This window comes from Megascapheus bottae, unplaced genomic scaffold, assembly GCF_031878675.1.
Source record: "Megascapheus bottae isolate mThoBot1 unplaced genomic scaffold, mThoBot2.hap1 HAP1_SCAFFOLD_40, whole genome shotgun sequence".
Classification (NCBI taxonomy): Eukaryota; Metazoa; Chordata; class Mammalia; order Rodentia; family Geomyidae; genus Megascapheus; species Megascapheus bottae.
Genome location: NW_028327715.1, coordinates 6955893 through 6975788, shown reverse-complemented (window position 1 = coordinate 6975788; position 19896 = coordinate 6955893). Strand labels below are relative to the sequence as shown.

Here is a 19896-nt window from a genome sequence, read left to right as displayed (position 1 = left end):
GGGCAATGAGGGGCACAGGAGAGCCTTCCATACCCAACAGAGACAAGAAAGGAGGAGGGTGCCTCCGTGCTGGGAGGTCAGGGAAGTCCAGAAGAGGGAGAATCGTCCAGGAGATTAGGTAAGGATGAAGTGAGAAACTGAGGAGCAGGCAGAAAAAAACATCAGAAATAAACAGACTTGAGGTGGAATGATGACCCCAATGATCAACAGTGTTCCAGGAACTAAAGTGCCATATCTGTAGTGCTTTTTCCCAAAAAGCCCTCCAAGTCCATCTAGAGGAACACACAGCATAGAGTGATACAAATCTCCTGACTGGTGAACTCAGGGAGATAGTAGGAATGTCAGCATTTGGTAAGTTCCTGTTGGGGAGAGGTCCCTGAGAAGCCCACTTGGGACTGGTGACACACTGAGACCAGCTTGTGCTGTCATAAGATGTGGGACCCTATGGAAACACTGGGTGAGGGCAGGCAACCAGCTGCTGGCTCTGGGTGGAAAGACCTGCTCCAACACAATCACTCAGGACTTCTTTAAACACATAGCCCAGAAGGATAAGGGTTCAATGGATGAGTGCATAGGTTGAGGGTAGGCCAAGAAGTTTTTTATGGAAATAGAGACTTAAGTACAGGGAGACAAGGAGTCTAAGAGAGAGCTAAAGGAGGGAGCAGGACACAGAACCAGCCCTGATGCACAGAGCACCAGTGCACACACAAGAGGCATGTGGTCATTGTTGTTCATTGGCAGCATTCCAGCACTACAGCAAGTAGCTGAGAGAAGCCAGGCCCATGGAAGAAAGGCTTGCAGGGCCTCATTGTTGTGGGACTTCTCCCCCAGGGTCAGTTGGGCCTTGTTTCCTGAGCCACCCTCAGCTCTGGAAGGTTCTTTCAGGATTAGCTGTCATGGAAAAGTCTGAGTCCACATGAAGCTGAATGGACACAGAGAAGAACCCAGAGGGTCCTCATTCTTCCTCCATGCTCAGAGACATTGTACACCGGTAGATGACCCACGTTTGGACCTTGTTCTGCAGGGGGAAGGGAATCCCCGTCCTTAGGTAGAGAATTGATTGGCCTGGACCCTGGAGGACCCACCCCGGAAGTCCACTCTGCTCCTCCCCGATCTCCCCGCCCCTTCCGCTGAGGACCCAGAAATAACGGCTCCACAGGTCCAGTGACTCAATGGCTGACAGCGCGGGTCCTCACCGCCCTGGACTCCCCTTCCTCCCTCTGGAGCCGTCCACGCGGGTCCTCCTGGGCTACGATGGGGAATAGACTGGAGGAGAGGTGAGCCCTGTCCCGTCCTCCCCAACCCTCCTGCCTGTCCCCTCCATCCTCCTCCGCCAACCTAGTCACCTAACCTCCCACTGGGTTTCCCCTCTGAACAGTCCACGACCTCTTCGTGGCACCAGGACCGTCCCCGAACCTCCACTTTGCACGTGGATGTGTGGAACATTAACTGAAACCACACCCTTGATAACTATGTCCATGGTTGAATAGGATGTAAAGCTCAGAAACATGTTGGCCTCCCACATCTAAGACATTGTGCTCTTTTACCACGTGTATTTATTTTTCTTTAAGAGATGAATACTTACAATGTATTCATAAGCAGGAGCTATTACAGTATGTATGGTTTTTCATCCCTCAGAAAATCAAATTCCAAAAATATATATTGCAATTATTTCTTACAAATAATCTCATGGAGTTTTAAAATTTTACACACTATTCAGTCTGCCAAGTTATACAGCAGTTATCTCCAACACAGAGGCAGATTAAGTCATCATATACAGTATACTATAGACATAGACATTTCAAATATACTATATTAGCCAACGTGAACATTTGCTAGTTAAGTAAGAATCCCTTTCTGTAAGTTACTTGTGGCATGCCTCTGCACTGGATACAAAACAATGAGGATTTAAAATTCAGCACTTGCAGCACTCGGAGTCTTCAAGTCGGTTAAACTGTAGGTTTGTTCATGGATTCTTCCGTTGTCATTTGAGCTTCTCTTCTCAACCAGCTGCTGTCCCTAGTGGAGACACTAGGAATTGCATCCTCTACACTGTCTTCTCTCTCTCTCCTCTTTCTCTCTCTCTCTCCTCCTGTAACACGTCAGACTCTTCAATGGCTTTGACAGCTATTTTCTGGGATGTTTCCTGAATTTCTCCACCTATTATAAACTCATCAAGGATAAAATATGCCTTTTCAAAATTAAAGATGATACCCAGCTCGCAGACCTTTTATAAACAAGTTTGAGCTCCTTCCAGTCAATGAAACTGCTTGTTCGATGACCTCGAGAGAGAATAATCTGAACAATTTCCCGGGTTATTTTTTTCCTCTCTTTGTCAGGGAGAGTGGTGTACCACTTCTGTAGCCGTAATTTCCCTTGTCGACTGAACAGCAAGATGAAATGTATCATGGTGACCCGGACCCGCCGCCACCTGCACCCCGAGATCCGCGAGCGCCCAAGCCCACTCGGCTACCAGGTGAGGCGCCCGCCTCACCTGTAATATCTCCTGTTTGAGTATAAAGTAAACCTGATGCCTTTAATGCCTTTCCTAAATGTTTGGTTTGTAAAACTTGAAATATTATTAGCAGTTAAGAGTTCCTGTATATTGCTGAACTTTTAAAAATATTTACAGAGATCAGAGACAATGTATCTCGTATGAATGTCCTAAATTCATTTGTATGTTTGGAATTGGAAGAAAGAAGAATAACCAAAGATGGTAGAGGAGATAGATATTCAGTAGTTTCGATGTCTTAAAAGCTGCTAGCTAGGCTGGGATGGAAAAATTTTAAACCTTTGAATATAAAGACATTCTTATGGGGTTATATTTTCTATAAATTATTTACCCAGGTTTTCAGACATCAGAAATGATGTCTGTGACATCTCTTACTATAATACAATTCAGTGGTAGGGATTCATAACAATGGCAGCGATTATTATTGCTACCACTATTTAAAGACAATCTCTTCTATTCCAAGCAATCTTAGTTATAGTTACTTGAGAAAGTTTCACATGCTTTTGAATGTAAATCTAATATGTTTTGTTTCTTACTTTGGGCATTGATTACTTTGGCAGCATCTATAGGAAGTACATGTTTCTTTTATCTTCCTGCCCTTCCTACCCCAAAAGACATTATTATTGCTGCTAGACATTATCATTGTGAATCTGTGTCACCTTTATACTGCAGATTATGCATTACCAGGTATTAATGTAATCAGAGATATTATGAGGAATTAGTCATGGTAGTTGTCCTGGTGCTTCATCATGTCTTTCCATGATTCTTGCACATGAGTTTCGAGGTATTGTGTCACTCGAGTGGCCTGGTCAGGGACGGGACCTTCTAGGGTTTCCTAGGACAAGTGCATGCGTGGCTTGGGGGCTCTGGGGAGAACTCATGTGGCAGGCTCTTAGAGGATACAATGGAAAATGATAGCGTTGCTCCTACTCAGAAGATATTTAGGAGGAAAATGCTAAGCCAAGAGGAGAAATTGACCAATTCCAATTGATTTGAAGGAAATAATTCAGATAGTATATGAAGTAATCACTAGGCTTTGAATTTCTAATAGTTACTCAAATGAATGATTTAGAAGTATAATTATGGCCCCGGATAGAAATTTAATCAAATTTGTTTAGATGTTCTTCAGTTGTATATTTAACTTGTGTGTATGTGTGAGTGAGTGTATGAGAGTGAGTGTGTGTGTGTGTGTGTGTGTGTGTGTGTGTCTGTGTGTGTGTGTGTGATCTGAGGTTCGAACTTGAGGCCGCATACTTCCCAGGCAGATGTTCTACCACTAAGCCATGGCTCCAGTTCCTTTAACTTAAAAGACTTGGTAAAACTTACTTTTCATAAGAATTCATGTTGTGTAAGTTTTTATGATTCTATTTTTGGATAAAAGTATTTTCATACCTCATTAAATGCTTTACAAATATTCTTGATAATTCCTATTTGACACTTGGCTATGCACAGGGGTTCTGAGATGTGCTGGGAGTCACCTACAGAAGATGATCATCTTCACGTGGCACACTGGGGTAAATTCTGAGGGGCTTACGGATACACTTTATATGGGCTGTGGTGAAAGTAATTATCATGTTTCTTTATATTATATAATTATAAGAAGATTGCCAAGTGAAAAGATAATATTCAATTTGCATAAAATTTTCAAATAAAATATTTTTAAAATTCCAAAAAAAAGAGATGAATACTTCCTTGAAACAAAATTTCTAAGGACAGTTTCATTTTCTTCATGTGTGTGTTTATTTGATTTACATTTCTCTTTCACAGCATAATGAAATTCTACTCTTGTACCCATTTGGAGAGGATGGTGGGGGATGAAATTAAGCAACTATTGGTAAGTATCTACAACGACGACTAGAGTTTACTTCACTGCAGTGTTTATTATCATTGAATGATGATAATTAATATCAATTTCATACAGACTAGTGAAGGAATGATTTCCTAACTCCTCATCATTGGGAATGCATTCCTGTGTAACTTATCTTTAGGTGATAGGTGGGTGATGTAAAAGGGCTGCCCTGAGTATTGAGAATGACATAGATGCACGCACTCTCTATGATTTGGAAGGCAGGTGGCTTGCAGGTTTGCAAGTGTTGTGGTTAAAAATGTCCTGTGCTCTTCCCCTTCCACCGTCGGGTTTCTTGGGAGCATCGAGGGATACCCCTGGGTGGCTGGGTGGGTGAGGGCACTGACAGATACTATTTGTATTTCTAAAAGAGACTCAGACTTCTTGCTTATTCTGATTATAGGCTTCACCTTGTTCTTCTTAGCCCTACAAAAAAAGGAAATCAAATTAGGTTAAAGATAATGAAGCAGACTTTAAGGGACACATTTTGTACTTGCTTTTCCTAGGCTTGATAGGTATATTTATACTTTTATTTCTCATTAAATGAAAAATTTTGCTCTTGAGATAAAGAATTAATGTGTACAATCTGAATTTGACTTCAAATTGTGATAACTATAACTCGAATTACAAAAAAATGAAACATTTCTCTACTTTGTTTAATTGTTTGATCTTTATAAAATAAGTAGTAGCATGAACAAGTATACTTTTCATCCTTTATCATCTTGCTTTGATAAAACTTTGGAATAACATGATTTTATATAATCATTTATGTTTACATTTTACATTAGAGGTGAGTTTTTTAAAAAACCATATTTTCCTTCATGTTGCCCTAGATTTTCTGTACATGGTTAGAGAATATGTTCAAAATACAGTTGCAATATCTACCTATTATCTACTATGTATACAATATATGTGTGTATATGGATTCGAGTATGTAATTGTCGTGTGTGTGTGTAGTTCAAATTTAGGATCTTGGGAGCTATCCCTAAGCTTTTTGCTCAAAGCTAGCCCTCTCCCACAGCTCTATTTCTGGATTTTTGGTGGTTAATTGGAGATAAGAGACTCAAGGGCTTTCTTGTCCAGGCTAGCTTTGAATGGTGATACTCAGATCTCAGCCTCCTGGATAGCTAGATCGGGCTTGAGACACCAGTGCCCAGCTGAAATTGTCTTTTTCTGTTCATCAGCTGGTTAGAACTGACCCTCCCCCCTCTACTTTCTAAAAAGGCATAATTGTGCCAACGGATTTTGAAAATAAACTGCCCGGTACATTATGTGATTCATGTAAGTATACCACCAGATGGATCCAAAAGATTGAGTCATATTGCCTAGCCTTCTGAATAGGCATATTGATCACATTATCTGCCAGCATTTTTGTATCCTTGCAAATGTTCTGCATTGAATTACCTGGTTATGCTTCATGAGATTTAAAAGTGTGTTTACTAATTTTCATGCTTCTTAAAAGCTGTTCAAATTCTTGCCTCTCATCTCCAGTTGAATAGTCAGATCAACCAAAAAGGTGACCTTTTAATTACAATATACCTTTTAAATAAAGGTATATTTACCTTTGTTAAAAAGTAAATTGTTATTGTAAAGGTGGTATCCAGCTATATAAGCCAGGTCAAGAGTACATTTCTTCCTGGACAGAGTCACCCTGTCTCTTACAGTTTTTCCTTCCCATTCCCATCCATAAGGTGTATATTTTGCTTTCAACATAGTTGTAAAGTATTTTTTCCAGTTCTGGGCTTTGAACTCAGGGCTGTAATGTATTTTTTGCCAGTTCTGGGCCTTGAACTCAGGGCCTGAGCACTGTCCTTGGGTTTTCTCAAGGATAACGCTCTACCACTTGAGCCATAGCACCACTTCTGGCTTTTTTCTATGTATGTGATACTGAGGAATCAAACATTAGTCTTTGTCCATGCTAGGGAAGCACTCTACCACTAGGTCAAACTCCCAGCTGCAATATATATATATATATATATATATATATATATATATATATATATATATATATATATTTTCTTTTATTTTAATCAAAGAAAGAATTCAAGTTGGGTGCCAGTGGCTCATGCCTGTAATCCTGGCTACTCATAAGGCTGAGATCAGAGAATAACCATTGAAATCCAGCCAGGGAATGAAAGTCCATAACACTATTATCTCTAACCCACAAAAAAGCTGGAAATGGCTCGAATAATAGAATGCCAACCTTGAGCCTAAACCTCAAACTCTCAGCTGTAATATATATATATATATGTATATATATGCATAATTTAACACTATAATAGAATGCCAACCTTGAGCCTAAAACTCAGGGATAGCATCCAGGCTCCCCTGAGTTCAAGTCCCAGGACTGGCAAAAGAGTAATAATAATAATAATTCAGATCACTTCATATAGGGGAATTTCTAATAGGAGGTATTTCTGGCGTCAATGCCTTTAGCTTTACCACAAAGTAGAATTTGAATAGTTCCCATTTGATTGACTTCTGTTGATCCACAGGTTAATGTAGTTAGTAGAGTTCCATTTCCATTTAAAACCAAAATCCAAATGTGTCTTATATTGTCTGTGAACTACAATTAAATAGGACAACCCAGGAAATGATATTGAATGATCTGTGGAAGTTGTTGATGAAAGCGACAGATAAGACTCATAATTGTGAAAATAATGGCTTCAACCTTCTATAAAAATGAATTATTGATAAGCAATTCCTCAGTCCAGATTTGACAGTTCATTGACTGTGTGAACACACAAAAAATCAACCTTGAGCTTTGTGACTTTGGAATCACTGGCTTGATTTTATCCAGGGGTGACATTTTTTCAGCTATAGTCTTTTCATAAATGTTTTTGTTCAATGGCAACTACTCTGTAAAACTACTTAAAGATAATGATGATGATGATGATAATAATAATAATAATAATAAAACAAAAGCATCCTGTCCTTTCCAGCAGCATCTTCATGACCACAACCTGTGGCTGGGGCAGGCCTCACATGCGGCCTGGCCTGCGGTGGATGCTGGGTAAATGCTCCAGTAACTCTGTGAAGTCTTTCCTCAGCAGTAGCTGAGGTTCAGTATTGCAGGGCAAAGGCAGAGAGAAAGAAGGACCCGCCGCCTACAATTCTTACACTAGGAGAGTCAGATTCATGATTCTTAGCTCTGGATTCCTGATTTTGATAGTTTCTTCCCAAGAGAAGATATCAACAAGTAGCCAGCTGGCCTAGTGTGACCAAAAACCATTCCATGTGTTATTTTCACTAACCTTGATATGAGTGCCTGTGGTTTCCTTCAGATACATTGTCTTTCCTGCCTTCTAATACATAGCTCCTCTATCAGTTATAGCTTCATTTTTAAAGTCTGTATAAAAACCTTCTGCTCTCCCTCTGTAGACCTGGCAAACTCCTGTGTTCTGTCCTTGGTCCCTTTGTTTGTGTGTGAATACCCTGTTTGTCTGCTCCTCACTAGGCAGTGGAGTTCTGTAGCCAGGGCAACAAATGTTGGGTCATTGTGGTTAAGAGAGGAGTGCTGTGGTCCAGTGTTTTGTGAGATTCTTGTTGGGTTTTTGCCTGTGATCTGTCTCGTAGGTAAACAATATTCACTGGTTAACAGGTTCTACTGGAGTTTTTGTTTCTCTGTCCAAGAAGTCTGGCTCCTTTTTCAAGTTACACTTGAACTGCAGAGTCTGGTTTTAAGTTTATTGGGGATGCTTTCTTTTACCCTTCTTCCTATCACCCTGATCTGATTAGTGTGTCCACTGTGACACTCCGAGGTGCTTCCTAGTAACTTTTTTTTCGATAATTAACTGACATGTTAATTTTTATTTTAGAAAGCTAGTATTTCCTGAAAGATCTAAATGCAGCTGTATTTCTTTGATTACTAGAGTTGACTTTGGTCCAACATTAGGAAGGATTTTCCTGAATATAGAAACAAGACTGGACAGGAAAGACTGTTTCTGAGCCTGGGCCCTGTCCCTCTTGCTTGCCACTTAGTGCTCAAAAGTTAACAGATGTGCAAGATTGCCTCAGCTCCTGGCCTTTCCTCCCTCCTGTTAGAAACTCTGGGCAGGAGGGGAGCATGGTCTAGTGCTAGAGTGCTTGCCTAGCACGCACAAAGTTTGATTCCTTAGTACAACATACAAAGCCAAGAAGGTGGTGCTGTGTCTCAAATGGTAGAGTGCTAGCCTTGAGAAAGTCCAAGTTCAGTGCCCAAACCCGGGAGTTCAAGCCCCAGGACTGGCAAAAACAACAACAAAAAAAGCACAAATCTCCAGTGTCAGCAATGAATAGACACACAAGAGATACAAATTTTGTCAAGCAATTTACTTTTGCTCAAAAGGGTGCAATGCCTCACTCTACCCAGAGCTAAGCAGGCACACTGGGCAGAGCAGTTTAGTAGGTTTTTATCCCAGTCCAAACTGTCCCTTGTCAAGGAGTTAGGCTCACATTCTAAATATAACTGATTACCAACGTTAGATTGTTTTTTTTAAAGGTTTACAATTTTTTTTTCATCACAGCTGGCTGAAAGCAGAACTGGGAACAGAGTGGCTGACAGACACAGTGAGAGAGGTTGATGAAGTCAGCAGAAAGCTCCCATTTAAAAGGGGGAGGTCTGGGGCACATGGCTGACACCTGTAATCCTAGCTACTCTGGAGGCTGAGATCTGAGAATCAAGGTTCAAAGCCACCCCAGGCACAAAAGGACCTGAGACTCTTATTTCCAACTAACCTCTAGAAAACAAGTGGTGCTTGGTTCAAGGGTAGGATGGTAGCCTTGAGCTGAAGAGCTCAGGGACACCTCCCACACAGACCCAGGGGGAGGGTGGAAGCCTTGAGCTGAAAAGAGCTCAGGGACAGTTCCCAGGCACAGTTCAAGCCACGTGACCCACAGAAAAAAAAGGGGAGGGTCACGTGTGTTTGGCCTAGTGATAGAGTGCTTGCCTAGCATGCACAAAGACCAGGGTTCAATTCCTCGGTACCACATACATAGAAAAAAGGTAGACGTGGTGCTGTGGCTCAAGTGGTAGAACTCTAGCCTTGAGAAAGTCCAAAAACAGGTTCAGGCCCTGAGCTCAAGCCCAGGACTGGCCATTGATAAAGATTTCTCTAACAAGCAACACACTTGGCAGTTGCAGTTTTATTCTTTGAATTCCTTCGATAAATATTTATCTCCCTAATTTGGCCAGTGGGTCACAGCAGCACAGCTGATAATTGCAATTTCACTCTTTCAACTCCTTCGGCACAAGATTTGCATTCCTCACATGGCTGCTGGTCATACACAGCACAGAAATAAGTCTTTAAAAAGCAAATAATAGAGGGGGGAAGGGAAATGGGGACCATGTCATGTGAAAGGATTTCAATGTGTGGGAATTAATGCACCATTTATCTGGCAAATATCATGTAACCCTTCTATTAATTACAATAAAAATATATTTTAAAAAAGCAAATAATACCAAAAAATATCAATATACAATACAAAAGCATTTCAGTTTGACAGAAAAGACTACTTTTTCCTCACACTCCTCTCCCTCACCCTCAGAAAAGGCTGGTGTAGGTGCAGTGGCTCATGCCTGTAATCCTAGCTACTCAGGAGGCTGAGATCTGAGGATTAAGGTTCAAAGTCAGCCTGGGCACAAAAGAACCTGAGACACTTATCTCCAATTAACATCTAGAAAAATGGAAGTGAGGCTTGGCTCAAGGGTAGGGTGGTAGCTTTGAGCTGAAGAGCTTGGGGACAGTGCCCAGGCCAGATCAAGCCCCATGACCCACAAAAAAAAGGGGGGGGCTGGAATCTTATCTCTCACCACCAGGTGACAGTGCTGATCTCACCTCAGCTCCTGCAGCCCCTAAATAACCTGACCTATGGAAATCAGCTCTGAAAACAGGGATGCGGGCTCTGCCTTCATAAAAGTAGACAGTCAGTAGACTTCCTAGAGAGAAACAAGCAGACGTTTGGAAGGGAAGAAAACCCTGAATCATGGTTATGCAGTTGGGGAGTGGCAGGGGGAGACAGCAACACTTAACTACCTTGTGAAAATACAGTGGAGCATATGAAAAGTGAGGGTGAATTTTTTTCTCTATTTAATAAAGATGAGGAGAAAAGGCATGTAGCTGAAGGTAGATGGTGGTCAGGTATCTTTTTTGGTCCAAGAAGACAACTTAGCCAGGGTTATTAGAAAGGTAAGAGAGCAAATAAAACTATGGGAAATAGACATGGGCTCTACAGCTCACCTACCCCTCCTCCTCCTTGCTCTCAATTCTACATGTCTAGTACAAAAGAATCTTCTGTACCCAGACACCAATTCAAGGAGATCCTTTTCCTCCACAGCCAGGCAACAAAAAAAAGGACTAATTTCTGAGAAGCCAAAGAATTGAACCTGTGTCTTTCTGCATGCTAGGCAAGCACTCTACCACTAGGCCACACTCCGGCCCCTTTCTAGTAACTTTTTTTTTCATATCCTTTTATCCTGGTTTATTTTCTTAATTTGAGAATGGGCATCTAATTTTTAATCATCAAGGTACATGAAAAAATTTATTGTTGTGGTAATGTATAGAGGGGTTACGGTTACATTCGTCAGGTAGTGGGTGCAAGTAGCCAGCTGGCCTAGTGTGACCAAAAACCATTCCATGTGTTATTTTCACTAACCTTGATATGAGTGCCTGTGGTTTCCTTCAGATAAATTGTCTTTCCTGCCTTCTAATACATAGCTCCTCTATCAGTTATAGCTTCATTTTTAAAGTCTGTATAAAAACCTTCTGCTCTCCCTCTGTAGACCTGGCAAACTCCTGTGTTCTGTCCTTGGTCCCTTTGTTTGTGTGTGAATACCCTGTTTGTCTGCTCCTCACTAGGCAGTGGAGTTCTGTAGCCAGGGCAACAAATGTTGGGTCATTGTGGTTAAGAGAGGAGTGCTGTGGTCCAGTGTTTTGTGAGGTTCTTATTGGGTTTTTGCCTGTGATCTGTCTCGTAGGTAAACAATATTCACTGGTTAACAGGTTCTACTGGAGTTTTTGTTTCTCTGTCTAAGAAGTCTGGCTCCTTTTTCAAGTTACACTTGAACTGCAGAGTCTGGCTTTAAGTTTATTGGGGATGCTTTCTTTTACCCTTCTTCCTATCACCCTGATCTGATTAGTGTGTCCATTGGGACACTCCAGTATGCTTCCTAGTAACTTTTTTATTTTTGTTTTTTTTGGCCAGTGCTCTGGGTCTAAGCACTGTCCTTGGACTTTCTCAAGGCTCGAGCCACTTGAGCCTCAGCACCACTTCTGGCTTTATTCTATGTATATGATAGCAAGGAATTGAACCTGTGTCTTCCTGCATGCTAGGCAAGCACTCTACCACTAGGCCACACTCCGGCCCCTTCCTAGTAACTTTTTTTTTTCATATTCTCTTATCCTGGTTTATTTTCTTAACTTGAGAATGGGCATCTAATTTTTAATCATCAAGGTACATTTTAAAAACATTTATTGTTGGGGTAATGTATAGAGGGGTTACAGTTACATTCGTCACGTCGTGGGTGCATTTCTTCTCACACATTGATACTCCTTCTTATGTTTTTGTCCCTGTTTCCTACTCCCCTCTCATGAAGGTACATATTAAAAGAGAAAAACTTTAGATCATTGGTGAAGATAATTCTCTAGCAAAGGATTTTTTTCCCTCTCATATGAGACAATGGACTTGTCAGAGTGGTTTGGTTTCTTGTAACACTTTTCAACTTCATTCCCTTTTGCTCAAAGTTTTATGCAATGGCAGTCTGGTAATTTTATATTTCATTGTGTATTATTGGATTTACTTTTAGCCTCCCTCAACATATACAATAACTTGAGAGTAAACTTCTGGGCTGAGTTGCATGTTGGGATGAATGTCAATCAATATGCCATTCTGGAATGAGCATGTGGATTTAATCATGTAATTCTGAAAATTAGGACGGGGAAGAGCGAGCCCGGACGGTGCCTCTCGGCCGAGCGTAGGCGCAACCAGGATGACGACGTCAGGCACCCTGTTCCCGAGCCTGGTGCCAGGCTCGCGCAGGTCCTCCAGCAAGGACCTCGTGGAGTTCTGGGCAGGGAAGATGACCCTGAAGGGGACCACGGTAACCCCGGACAAGCGGACAGGGCTCCTGTCCATCCAGCAGACGGACGACTCGCTCCTCCACCTCTGCTGGAAGGACAGGATGTCGGGGACCGTGGAGGACGACCTGGTCATCTTCCCTGAGAACTGCGAGTTCAAGCGGGTGGCCCAGTGCCCCAGTGGGAGGGTCTACGTGCTCAGGTTCAAAGCTGGGTCCAAAAGGCTCTTGTTCTGGAGGCAGGAGCCCAAGACTGACCAGGACGAGGAGCACTGCCGGAAAGTCAATGAGTATCTGAATAATCCCCGATCCTGGGGCACTGGGGGCCAGCGGGAGCGGTGGCCACGAGCTCTCGGCCCTGGGTGGTGAGGGTGGCCTGCAGAGCCTGCTGGAAACATGAGTCACCGCCAACTCCTGCAGCGCATCCGACCGGCTAGCCTTGGAGGACTGGGTGGGCTCAGGGCCCTCACAGGGCCGGGCCTGGCCAGTCTTGTAGGTAGCGGCGGGCCTCCAGCGAGCAGTTCTTCCTCCAGCTCAGGAGCCAGTCAGCAGCTGTCACCGCATCCTCCACCACCTCCTCTGCCCATGCCACCCCAGCCCCTTCTGCCCCAGCCGCCGCCTCGGCCACCCGCCCGAGCCCCGCGCCCAGTTCAAGTAATGGAACGGGTATGGCAGCCAGCCTGACCCAGCCCATCCAGCTGAGCGACCTTCAGAGCATTTTGGCTACCACGAACGTGCCGGCTGGGCCAGCTGGTGGCCAGCAAGTGGACCTGGCCAGCGTGCTGACCCCAGAGATCATGGCCCCCATTCTGGCCAACGCCGATGTCCAGGAGCGCCTCCTGCCCTACTTACCCTCGGGTGAGTCGCTGCCCCAGACCGCGGATGAGATCCAGAACACGCTGACCTTGCCCCAGTTCCAGCAGGCCCTGGGAACGTTCAGTGCAGCCTTGGCCTCGGGGCAGCTGGGCCCCCTCATGGGCCAGTTTGGCCTGCCCGCAGAGGCCATGAAGGCCGCCAACAAGGGCTATGTGGAAGCATTTGCCAAAGCTATGCAGAACAATGCCAAATCTGAGCAGAAGGAGGGCGACGCAGAAGACAAGAAAGATGAAGAGGAAGATATGAGTCTAGATTAAGTTATTTACTGTCTTTTAAGGAATTTGAATTCTTAGTCACGTGACTCTTGTAGTGGCATTTGTGATTTATTGCATACCTTTTCCTGTTCCAACTCACCAATAAAAGTCCTTTCTTTTACCTGAAAAAAAAAGAAAATTAGGACAAATACAAGAATGTAAATTGTTATATCTTAACTGAATAGAAATAGAACTAACAAAAATCAGGATGTGGACAAGAGAAATAACCTCCTATGTTAAAGTAAAAGAGAGACTTTATATGATACCAGGTTGAATGATCTAGTTAATAAACTCCAAGAGTACCAACTTTTATTAGATTTTAGAATTCCTTTCATTAACCTTATAGGAATGTATTAAAAATCCTACCTTGTAAAATCCTTTAGGTAATGATTAGCAATCTCTTTCATTTCTGCTTGATGTTTTAATGAAAACTAAACACAGAATCACGTGTATTTGTTTTTTTTACTGTGTCATGTATTTATTTATTGCTTATTTTCTCATCAGTCATGGGTCTTGAATTCAAGGTCTGGGTACCGTCCCTTGGCTTCCTTTGCTCAAGGCTCCTAGTCTACCACTTGAGCCACAGTGCCATTTTTGGCCTTTTCTGAGTATTTGATTGGAGGTCAGAGTCCCCTGAACTTTCCTGCCTGGGATGGCTGTAAACCGAAACCTCAGACTGGACTAGCTGGTGTTACAGGCATGAGACACCAGCACCAGGCTGTGTATTTTTTTTTTGGCCAGTCCAGGGATTGAACTCATGACCTGATCATTGTCCTTGGACTTTCTCAAGGCTAGGGCTCTACCACATGAGCCTCAGCACCAATTCTGGCTTTTTTCTACGTATGTGGTACTGAGGTCTTCGTGCATGCTAGGCAAGCACTCTACCACTAGGCCAAACTCTTGGCCCCTTTACTGTGTCTTTTAATCTGTGATCATCAGGCATACCACATTCTTCTTTCATTTTTTGTTCACTGAACATGACCAGGAAGATGCTTAATGAATGTGAAGAACCAATGCAATATTTCCACTGTGAAAAAGAAGTCTTTTCATTATTAACTTGGCCATAAGTGGTTCATAGATACGTAGTAAACAATGTAAAAAAGGACTTAAGACTATAGTGCTTTGTGAAGTCATTTATTGATTTATCTTTGTGTGAGTGTTGGGGCTTAAATTCAGGGCCTGGGTGCTGTCCTTGGGCTTTCCTCAAGGCCAGCACTCTACCACTTGAATCATAGTACCACTTTGGTCTTTTCTATGCATGTGGTAGTGAGGAATCAAACCCAGAGATTCGTGCATGCTAGGCATGCACTCTACCACAAGGCCATGCTCCTGGCCCAGTTTTTAAAGCAAGGTGCAACTGAGTGGTAGATTGTCTTTCAATACATATGTACACCACATATGTACACACACATACATGTATATATAAATAAGTTGGCTGTACTAGACTTTGAACTTAAAGTTTAATTGCCTACCAGGCATGCTTTCTATTACTGAGCCACTTCCCCAGGCATTTGTTTCACTAGTCATTTTTTTTAAATCTGGGTCAGACCATGACTACCTGTTTTAGTTATTCCATTGTAACTGGGATAAGAATCTCAGGCCAGTGGCCTACCTGACCTTTCTGTTGATTTTAGGGAATTTTTGTGCCTAGAGTGTCCTAGAATCACCAATCTCTTCATCTTAGCCTCGTGTGCTAAGATGATAGGCAGAAGTCTCCATAGTCAGCTATGTATTAAAGAAGAGGTCTCATAAACCTACATACTCAGAATAGCTGCAAGCTACCATTCTCCCAAAGTCCACCTCCCAGGTAGCTAGCAATACAGTCATTATAATGCCTCAATCCAGCTGATTTTAACTTAACTGAGTAACTAGTGCTTCACTCCACACATGACCCTTGCATGGAGAGTCACTGCTCTTGCACCCTCTTACAGGAATGCTCTAATTGAGTCATTTGTGAATCAACACGGTTGCCCTCCTCCACATGTCTTCATCATGTCATTTCCCTATGCACAGATGGCTTCTTTCTGCAAATTACTGTCACTTTTTGCCTGTGGACATTTTTTTCACCTATAGTAGCATGCTCAGCCTATGTAAGGGGAAATCTGGAAGTCCCTTAGGCATTAATGCTCCAGGACAGCCCTTAAATAATAATGAATATGAGCTAGTGCATAAAATATCCCAGCTTCCTTACTCCTCTAATGGATCAACTTTGAGATATGTCCCAGAACCTTCTAGCACTGGTCCCTGGAGGAAGAGCATTTCTCTCTCTCTCTCTCTCTCTCTCTCTCTCTCTCTCTCTCTCTCTCTCTCTCTCTCTCTCTCTCTCTCTCTCTCTCTGTGTCTCTCTCTCTGTCTCTCTCTCTGTCTCTCTCTCTGTCTCTCTCTGTCTCTCTCTCTCCCTCCCTCCCTCCTTCCCTCCTTCCCTCCCCCACCCTCCCTTCCTCCCCTCCCTCCCTCTCTTCCTCTCTCTCTCTCTCTCTCTCTCTCTCTCTCTCTCTCTCTCTCTCTCTCTCTCATTTCCTTCATTTACCTCCCATTCTTGGAAGGACCTATTTTAGTCCAGTTCTTACATCTGAATCTATTTCTCCATGGATAAAACTGAAGGCAGGGCTAGGAGTTTGGCCTACTGGTAGAGTGCTTGCCTAAGCATGCAGGAAGACCAGGGTTCGATTCCTTAGTACCTCATACCTACAGAAAAGCAGGAAGTGGTGCTGTGTCTCAAGTGGTAGAGCTGTAGCCTTGAGAAAGCCCAAGGACAGTGCCCAGGCCTGCCGAACAACCAAGAGAAGTGAAGGCAGTAGCTTGTCACATTTTGTGTCAAGGAAAACTGATATGACTGCATCTGTTTCAGGGAAATTGGATAAGCTTTTGTTCAGAGTCCATCTGCCTGAGTTAAATACTGAGCAGGAGCTGGTGTTTTTCACAGTAAACCCAAAGTGATAGATGGAAAATTGTTTAAGCAGTCTTATGTGTATTTAAATTTTTTTATAAATATCTTTAATAACTTGAGATTATTTTATTTTGGTTCTGTTGTTCTAAGCTGTCTAATTTATAGCCACTGGTTTCACATAAACATCAAATAGACACTGGAGGCTGTTATAGTAAAAGAAAAAGGCAGGGAGACTGCCACTGGGCCTTATAACATAGGAATCTAAAGAACTGCAGTTTTAATGTATAGGAAACAACGTGTGTGTGTGTGTGTGTGTGTGTGTGTGTGTGTGTGTGTGTGTTTGTGTGTGTGTGTTTGTGTGTGTCTTGGTCCTGGGTTGACCTCAAGGTCTAGGTGCTTTCTTGAGCTTTTAATTTTCTTCTCAAGGCTAATGCTTTAGAACTAGCCACACCTTGAGCCATATCTGGCTCCACTTCTGGCTTTTTGGTATTTAATTGCAGATAAGCTTTTCATGGACTGCCAGGTGCTACTGGCTCAGGATGCTGAGATCTGAGGCTCACAGTTCAAAGCCAGTTAGGGCAGAAAAGTCTATGCCACTCTTCTCTCCAATACAATATTCAAAAGAAGCCAGAAGTGGTGCTGTGGTTCAAATGGTAGAGTGTTAGCTTTGAGCAAAAGAAGCTCAGATACAGAGAGTAGGCCATGAGTTCAAGCCCCTGGACTAGCACAAAAACTAAAAACAAGTCTCATTTACTTGCTTGCAGAGACTAATTTCAAACTGCAATCCTCAGATCTCAGTTCAAGCCCCAGGCCTGGCAAAAAAAAAAAGAAAAAGAAAAGAAAAAGTCTTCTAAATGATAGAAAAAAGAATTCAAGTCAGCTGTAGATTTTCAGGTGTCTAGTACAGTAGGCCATGTGACTAAGTTCACTTTTCAGTACCATAAGCTTCAGTAAAAATCGACCAGAAAAGGCATACAGTTCAAGCAGAGTATGTGGCTCAAGGTTTAAGAAATTAAGGTTTTGCAAAAGCCATATAATGAATGATTGTTGTCCTTAATGTACTATGTTGTCTCTCATCTCCTTTGCTGTCCCTTGGTTATCTCATATTGGTATAGTATCTCACTTTGTTATCTGATATATTGAATTTATTTGTATTTGGATATTTGAAATTTGGTAGGGAAGGGGGGAAAACCAAGAGGGGTGGGGGTGTGGGGGGGGAGGGAAACGGGTACCAAGACATGTGAAAGGGTATCAATGTATGTAAATTAATGCACCTTCTATCTGGCAAATATCATGTAACCCTTTTACTAATTACAATAAAAAAAAGAAAAAAAAAGAAATTAAGGTTTTGGGTTCCCAAATGAAAGCTTCATTTCACCAACAATCTACTTCTCATCATCCAAGCTCCCACTTTGCTACTTGTCCAAATATGCCACCCAAACCATCCACAGACAGACTGCCCCCGCCACCTCAAGTAATGCCACCACTATTACCTACGGGTACGAGCAACTGGGCCTGATTTCCTGTCACAATGCATCACAACCCAGCTTGTAGAGATCAAGGGGCCTCTGCTGGATCTTAGCCCCATCTGCTTCATGCTTCCTGGTTGGCCCATCTGCAGTTTCTACATCCACACACCACAGTATTTCTTCTCAACCGAAGATAGCAATGTAATGACGTGGAAAGACTCTTCAGTGATCTGGTAGAGGAAGATCTGTTTTGAAGGATAAAATATCACTGGGTAGCTTCAATGATTAGAACAGAAGTGTTGCATCTGTCTTTCTCATCCCACCTTTCCAGAGGAACAGAGCACAATTAAGACAATTACTGAGCTTATAGGACACCCAGTCCCTTCCAAATGTGGTACAAGTATACAAGGAATTCGATTGGGGGGATTCAGGGAGGCTTTGAATCATTAAGGACAGGTCAGTGAGCCCTTCCTGTGGGCAGAGTCCATACTCCTTCAGCTGCATGTGGTATACAGTTTAGACATCTACCTTACAGGTAGAGCCTCCCTCAACCTACCCTAGAAGCAAGTTTTCCTGTGTGTGTGTGTGTGTGTGTGTGTGTGTGTGTGTGTGTGTGTGTGTCTGTGTCTGTGTCTGTGTCTGTGTATGTGTATGTGTATGTGTTTTGTGTCTCGTTGTGGGGCTTGAACTCAGGGTCTGGGCACTGTCCTGAGCTCTTTTGCTCAAGGCTTGTGCTCTATCACTTTGAACCACAGTTCCAACTCCAGTTTTCTACTGGTTAATTGGAGATAAGGGTCTTATGGACTTTCTCATGTGGGTTGGCTTTGAACCATGATCCTCAGATCTCAGCCTCAGGAGAAATTGATGGCTGGTGACGTATTCCCTATATTAATTTCAATATGATGATAGATTTGCTTCTCCTTCAAACTTAAGATTCAGAGAGAGAGAGAAAGTTTAGCCAGAACTTTCTTATAAAGAAGAGCAACACTTTAGAAGAAGAAAAAATGGTGGTATTACAGATCGTGTTTTAAATTGTGACAATGAATTTGCCTATTCTCATAAAATTCCCCTGTAGTTATACAAGAGAGAGTGATTTTTAATAGTCTAGTTCTGAGCGGGGTATGGTGGTACATTTTAGTTGTCCCAGAAACCTTGGAAACCTGAGATGGGAATATCAGTTGAGCCTAGCTGTTTCAAACAGTCTGGACAACACAGCCAGAGTGTAAAATACATGCACATACACACAACTGAGCCAGCAAGTGAGATATAGAGAGAGAGGGAGGAGATGGGGGAGAGAAAATATCATAATTCTTACTGTATTTGTGGGCTGTCTTTTTGAGTTGTTCAAAGTCAACTATAGTCTAACAATAGTAATAAAAACTCCAGAAAATTCATAAATTTTATTTCTTTAATTATTTCTTTTTGTATGGTGCTGAGGATCAATTGTGGAGCCTGTAGATGCAAGGTGAATGCTCTCATGCTGAGTTATACGTAATTTAAAGCTCCCATATTTTTTTTCTATTTTTTGGCAGTCCAGGAGGTTAGGACTTGAGCCCTGACCTTGGACTTTTCTCAAGGCTAGAGCTCTACCACTTGAGCCTCAGCACCTCTTCCAGCTTTTTTCTATGTGTGTGGTACTGAGGAATCAAACACCGGTCTTCCTTCATGCTAGGCAAGCACTCTACCACTAGGCCCAATTCCCAGCCCTCCCACAAATTTTTAGTTACTCACTACTCTGAGTAGGATGAGGATTAAATCTATCACCTGCCTTTCACCTTGCCTATGTCCAGCTGTGGGCCTCACCAACCACTGACTGCCTCTTAGAGATAAATTCCATACTTGTTCATTTTCAAGACCAACCGTTGGATTCTGAGTGAAAATTTCCTAGCAGCTTGCTTACATTCGGACTTTTGGATGTGAAAAAATTCATGCATTGGAAAACCCATAGATAAACAGGAGTGTGATTAGCATAGGGAAGAACAGATTTCAATAAAAT

The 19896-nt window shown here is 42.6% G+C and overlaps 2 pseudogenes; one reads left to right on the top strand and one right to left on the bottom strand.

Annotated features, from left to right (window-relative positions):
* Positions 1-1949: 1949 nt before the first annotated feature.
* LOC150039461 (AP-1 complex subunit sigma-3-like) lies at positions 1950-2409 on the bottom strand (annotated as a pseudogene).
* LOC150039460 (proteasomal ubiquitin receptor ADRM1 pseudogene) lies at positions 2388-13544 on the top strand (annotated as a pseudogene).
* The last annotated feature ends 6352 nt before the right edge of the window (positions 13545-19896 follow it).